Consider the following 6000-nt stretch of genomic DNA (forward strand, 5'->3'; position numbering starts at 1 on the left):
ACAGAAGCAGATGATCTTTGGCCATTTTGCCTCTAATTTGAATCTTGAACTGCAGTGAAGAACATGACAGCCTTTTTTGATGGGTCTTCCCTATCTTTCTCTGCAAGTTTTTTCTGCAGTGACAGTGATATCTGCAGTGTGAGAGGCAGTGGGATGAGGAACACAGCCAGGTGGAAGACACAGCCTCCAGGCTCTTCTGCAAGTCCAGAAGGACTGCTTGCCTGCTTGGTACCTCCTAAAGACCTGCTGTAGGTTTATTTTTTTCAGAATGCTTAATATCACATAGTGTTGCATATGCTCCAACTCAACGCCCATGACATTTTGCCACAGAAATGAGCACACAGCTCTTGTGTGAGTCAGGCCACAAATGCCAGGTTGGGTGTAAATTAAATGAAAAAAGCCCATCTAATTATTGTGTATATTTCCAGCTGCTTAAACTGTAATATCAGCCAGTAATTTGGAATCATATTTTTCTTTAGCAACTCCTTCTTTGGAGGGAGTCACATATAAAATCCAGATGCATTCAGTATATAAACCTGATTGATTATCAGAATGCATCTTATCAGCAAGCTATTCACTGGTCATTTGCAAATAAAATGGTGTTATCCTGTACTTAAAGGTTTAAAGACCAGGCTGACATGAAAGCAGATAGAGTTAAGGCTTTACAGGTAACCATAATTCTTGAATTTCCTGTCTTTGGTGCCTTAACATAGCTGGAGATATAATTTTAACTAAAAGTACAAGATCCCAAAGCTTCTCTCTGCAAAGTATCCTTTACAACCCTGGCGTTGCAAAAAGTTGAAATGCTGGCACGTTACCAGCTCTAAAGAGAAACTAAGAAAAACATTGTCACCTCTAGGAGGCAGCAGTTTATTGCAAATACGCAATGTGCATTCTAGTGTCTGGCACTTTGGAAGGTTTTGAAGTTTCTCAAATCTCCTGTGGTTATAAAAAAAATCTAGTGGAAATAAACGTAGTCTTGCAGTGGAACTCTGCTTCTCCAGTCAATCAAGAGCCAATTCTCAGATGAAACTGAGACAGTCAGGCACAAGATGAGCTCCATTTTCATGGATATTCAATCACAAATTAGCAGAGTTCAGTGGAGAAGTAGAATATCTGAGTTGTTATTTGTTCTCAGCAGGATACCATCCCCCATATAGGAAAGCATTTACTCATTTGCTTAACTTCACCTTCTAATTGGGGTCAAACTTAACCTTTCATCTGCCACTTTACTGAACAACACTCTCAGTTGCATTTGCAGTGATATATTTTTCTTCCCTTCACCTGGGTCTGTCCTGAACTGGAGCTGACATTTTCTTTTCTCCATTACTGAGGTGCTGAGACCTCACACTAAAGCAGTTCACTTGGTAAAGTACAGACATTGTTTTTCTGCTGGGCTTTGCTTTAAGATGGGACCTTCTAAAGACGCTTTTCTCTTTGCAGCTGGCCCTTTGATCCTCTCAGATGAATTGTGATTTTTTGAAAAGTTGCATGACACATTTATACTCTCTTCACATCCCAAGTGGGCCTCACATACACATGGAACAATACAGGACAGCACATCAATGGTGTCGTTGGTGGTTCAACACCAGTGTAGAATATAACTGAATAAAAAGAGTCCCATTAAAGCAATCTGCACAACACTAGTCTTGATTTCAAAACTACCCATGATGGATGACCTTTTACAATCTCTCAGAGATTGCCTCCACAGAAATGATGTCCATTACTGGAAATCTGCAACATGTTTCCACTCTATCTGGCATCAGCTTCTGCCATTATCTCCTAGAAATGCATTGTTTGCTCAACAGAAGAGAACCTCTACCGTCAAAGGTTTATTCCATACCTGTGTCCTTAAGGATTTTGACCAAGACACCCCTTAAGGCTTTTCATCAATAAAGAGACTGATCTTCTTGAGCAACTCTGATCCACTGCCTCACATCCCTTAATTCATTCATGTGGTGCTTTCCTGAACTCCCTCTAATTTTTCTAATTTTCTAATAGTGTAGCATCCTGCTAGAGCAGTCACACCAATGCCCAATTATCATGTTACAGACCCTTTCTACTCCTGCCCAATATTTTTTCTCTCACCCTCTTGTAAGTCACACAATCCTTCCTGACCATTTTTGCTTTTTGGCCCCTTCTCTTTTCTTCCTAGTATTGAATTTTCCACCTTCTGGCAGTATTCATCCATTGTTGCCACAAGGGATGGAAGAAATGTACCACAGTCAGGTTGACAGTGGTTGCTGGTGATAGGGGGTACACAGCAGCCTGATAAAACAGGTAGACAGTCATATTTTTTCCACAGATCTCCTGAATTCCACAGATCTTGATCTCAGGACAGTGCAGTGTCCCAGTACAGAGCCATTAACCACACACCCTACACTGCATGCATGCAACTAGCTGGACCCTTCCTGGCACTAAATCCTTGTCATCAACATGAGGGCAGAAATGTGGCAAAAGACTACACTCACAGCTGGCAGGTGCTCCTGTAAATCTGGGGGTTCCAGGAGTTTTATATCCATTAACACCATCTGAAGCACCACACCCTGAAGATAATTTTGTTGAGTTTGATCATTTTATGGCTTCCTTTTACAAACTGATTCTTTGTTCTTCCCTTAATTACTTCATTTACTTGATTTATATCTCTAGTTCTGTTTCAGCGACAGAAGGACCAAGCCCGCATTCTTCTCACAGACCTGCCTTCTTTATGTTCTCTTTGCATACAAATATTTAGAGACAACTGCTTTGTTTTAATAGTGCTGCAAAGGATTATTTCAGTGGTTTGTTAGTACTTCACCATCTGGTAGAAGAATACTTCACCACTTGGAAGTAGACAGAATCACCTTCTTAAAATTTTACAACCTGAGGCAACAGCATGCAAAAGCCTACAGAGCTAGATGTAGTCATTGCAAGCACAAGCCTTTTACCTTCACTTTTGTTTTCACAATGCTTCATTTAGTTATTAAACAAAATGCGTAACAGGCATATGTGGTCTTCTGTTACTCGCTGACTATTTCAGTGCCTGAAGCTGGATGATATAAACACCTTGCTATGATCTGGAAAGTGATTTTACACCAATGTTCTGTTCAAACTGTCCCATTTCTATAGCACAGAATCACATAACAAGTCATACAAGTGAAAACATGAGTTTACACCTTCAGGCTAAATCTGACTGTCACAAGGATTTCCCTGAAAAAAAAAAAAGAAGCCAAAACAACTTTCTTTCCCATTTCCATCTGTTGACTCACACTTCTGCCTGGTGAAATGCCTCAGTGAGAAACAGAGTATCTCTGATACCAGCCCCTAATGGAGTGGAGTAGGCTGAGTCAGGGAAAGTAGTCTGCAAACGTCTTTCATTCAGATGTATGTCAGCTTTTCCTTCTGGTAGTGATGGATTCTGTAACTTTAATTTGTGTCTTCAATTGTCAAAATAAAGGATGAAAATCCCACCTGCTCATTCAAGTGTTTGGCAATTATATTAAAGGGCTTTTCCTTTTCTCTTAAAGCATGAACTACAGCTTGGCAATACAAAAGTTCCTGTAATTCTCCGTGTGATCTGCACTACCAAGCCTTCATTCAGAGTAAGCCTCTTTTATACAGCCAATGAACCAGAAGGCCCAAAATATCAGCAGAAGAATTCGCAGCAGGAACAAAGAATCTATAGGCACCAAAGGTTGACTAGTACCTTATATTTTGTCATCACAGAGTATTCCTGTCTGAAATACCAGAAGCTGAAAACTGTGTATATGTTTTTGCCATTCTTATACATGTTTTCTATCAGAATCTAGAGAAAATATGTGGATAGGATGACTGTAAAACATGTTGTCAGGTCTGAACCTGCCCTTAAAGTCTGGATTGCAAAAACAGGCTTTCATCTTTCATCTTGGCAAGTCTCTTTCTACTGGCAGATGTGACAGATAAAAAAGCTATGTGTTTCTGGACAGTGTCAGTGTCAATGGCCAGTGAGAAAGGTCATTATCTGACCCCATTTTATCCTAAGCAATTTAATTATTGGGTGTTGAAACAAGCAAGTATAAAGATGACTTTGAAACATATTTATGGCCCATTTTTTTTTTAGATCAAGATGTGCTAAAAATAAGCAACCATGATAGATGGATGCAGTGGCAGTACATGCCAAAGCTACAGTTAAATTATGTGCTTATACGTGCATCAGTACACACACAAAATTCTGAAATCTTTGGCCTGTCACTTGTAGGAGCTCACATACTGTTAATATTCAATGTCTGGTGAGAGCTTCTTTGTTTTCCTAGCAATAGCAGCAAAAGGCTGCTGCCTGGCTGTTACTATTAAAATACGATATCTGACAATGATTCTCTACCCATTAAGTTTCACAGCAAACACAATTTCCAGCAAGGAAAACTTAATCTTCATATATAAGCAGGCAAAAAATATCTCAGAGAGTTTGCTATTAAATTATTGTCTTGCAGAGAAACTTTGGTGTGACCTTCCCTCTACAGCATGTTGTAAGTAATCTTTGTATAATTCTCAGAACAGCTTGTAGGAAACACATCAAGATTGCATCCCATAAATGGACTGAATGCCATCCCCACTCCAAATTTTTCTCACAGTATTCTACCCATAACAGAACCTTCTTCCTTTTCATGTGGTTTCCAAATCTCAGGGGTCTCTGACTTAGTTTTGTTAGATTTCATTAACACTTCTAGGTAGAATGCACCCTGTGGAGGAAATCAAAGGTATCTAGTCTGTCCATCCTTTCTGTCTGTCCATCCTTTCAGACTCTCCTCACTTCTGCTTCTCTTGAGTGGGGGCAGAAGTCCATAACAATATGGCTCATCCTTCAAACTCCAGATGAGACCTCATGGCACCATGATTACATGTTACCTGTTCAACTATGGGGTGACTGAAGCAGCTGTTAGCTAAGTCAGAAGATGTTTGAAACAGTCTGCTGGTGTCAGAGAAAATTCACATCAGAAGAGGTAAGCATAAGGATGCTGCTCAAGGCTTTGGAATCTCCTCAGCCACAATAAGCAAGAAGCAAAGGGATCATTTGGTCAGATTTCTCAGTCTCCTCTGTGTGATGTTCTTCCCACTGCTGAGCACAGGAAGAGGTGTGCCAGTGGTCCAGCCTGCTGTGCTCACCTTTAGTTCTTGCAAAGACAGAAGACAAAGATCAAGGTTTTCCTTCTGTGGGCTAAGCTGAAAGATCAGTTTCCAGGGGCTCAGCAGTTTATTAGGGAACTGTCTCTGCTTAAGGAGTCCATTGGGATCTGATTCTTGATGGGGGTCAGGGGACTTGGCTGTGGGGGATGACAAATGTCTGACAAGCCTAGTAGGGTGAGGAGGAGAGGAAGATGCATTGCAGCCATTAGGATGCTGCAGTGCTACAGAGGAATCTAACAATTAAAGTGAGGCTCGGATGTGTGAGGGAAGTTTTGTACCAGAGAGGTGAAAATGCACTCAAGGAACAAAGGCTGAGTGAGTTGTCACCAGTAAGATGTGAAACATCAAAGAAAAAAAGAAGTCAAGAAAAATCTATGTAGAACTTGAGCTACAGAAAGATCAAAACCCCTGAATTTCTAAATATTTCTCTGTACATAGTTTTGGGTTTTTTTCTTGATCCATGGGTATCAACTATATTCCAAAACAGAATGACAAAGAAACTCCCAGTAGAACTGGGTATTTTTTTCCAGAGTCTTATGGGGAATAATTTGCTTTTCACTTACTAGTTTCACTCTGGCCCTGAGATATAGTGACCAGAATTATAATCACCTTCTGGCCACTAGATTTTCCTTGTGAAGTACCCAGAAAAGGGTTGTACACATCATGAGAAACATATCATATGATAGCATTTATTATCCTCTTCCCCAGGCTGGGCATTCTGAGAAATAAGGCAAAAATAAATGAGTCAGAGAATGATAATCACTCCATCACCTCAAGAGAAAACTGGGACGGACATCTAGCTCTTCAAGTCTATTCATGCAGGTTCTTCTCCTGTGCTCACCAGCCCACTGCCTGCCA

This window comes from Lichenostomus cassidix, chromosome 5 (genome assembly GCF_008360975.1).
Source record: "Lichenostomus cassidix isolate B80296 chromosome 5, HeHo_3.0, whole genome shotgun sequence".
Classification (NCBI taxonomy): Eukaryota; Metazoa; Chordata; class Aves; order Passeriformes; family Meliphagidae; genus Lichenostomus; species Lichenostomus cassidix.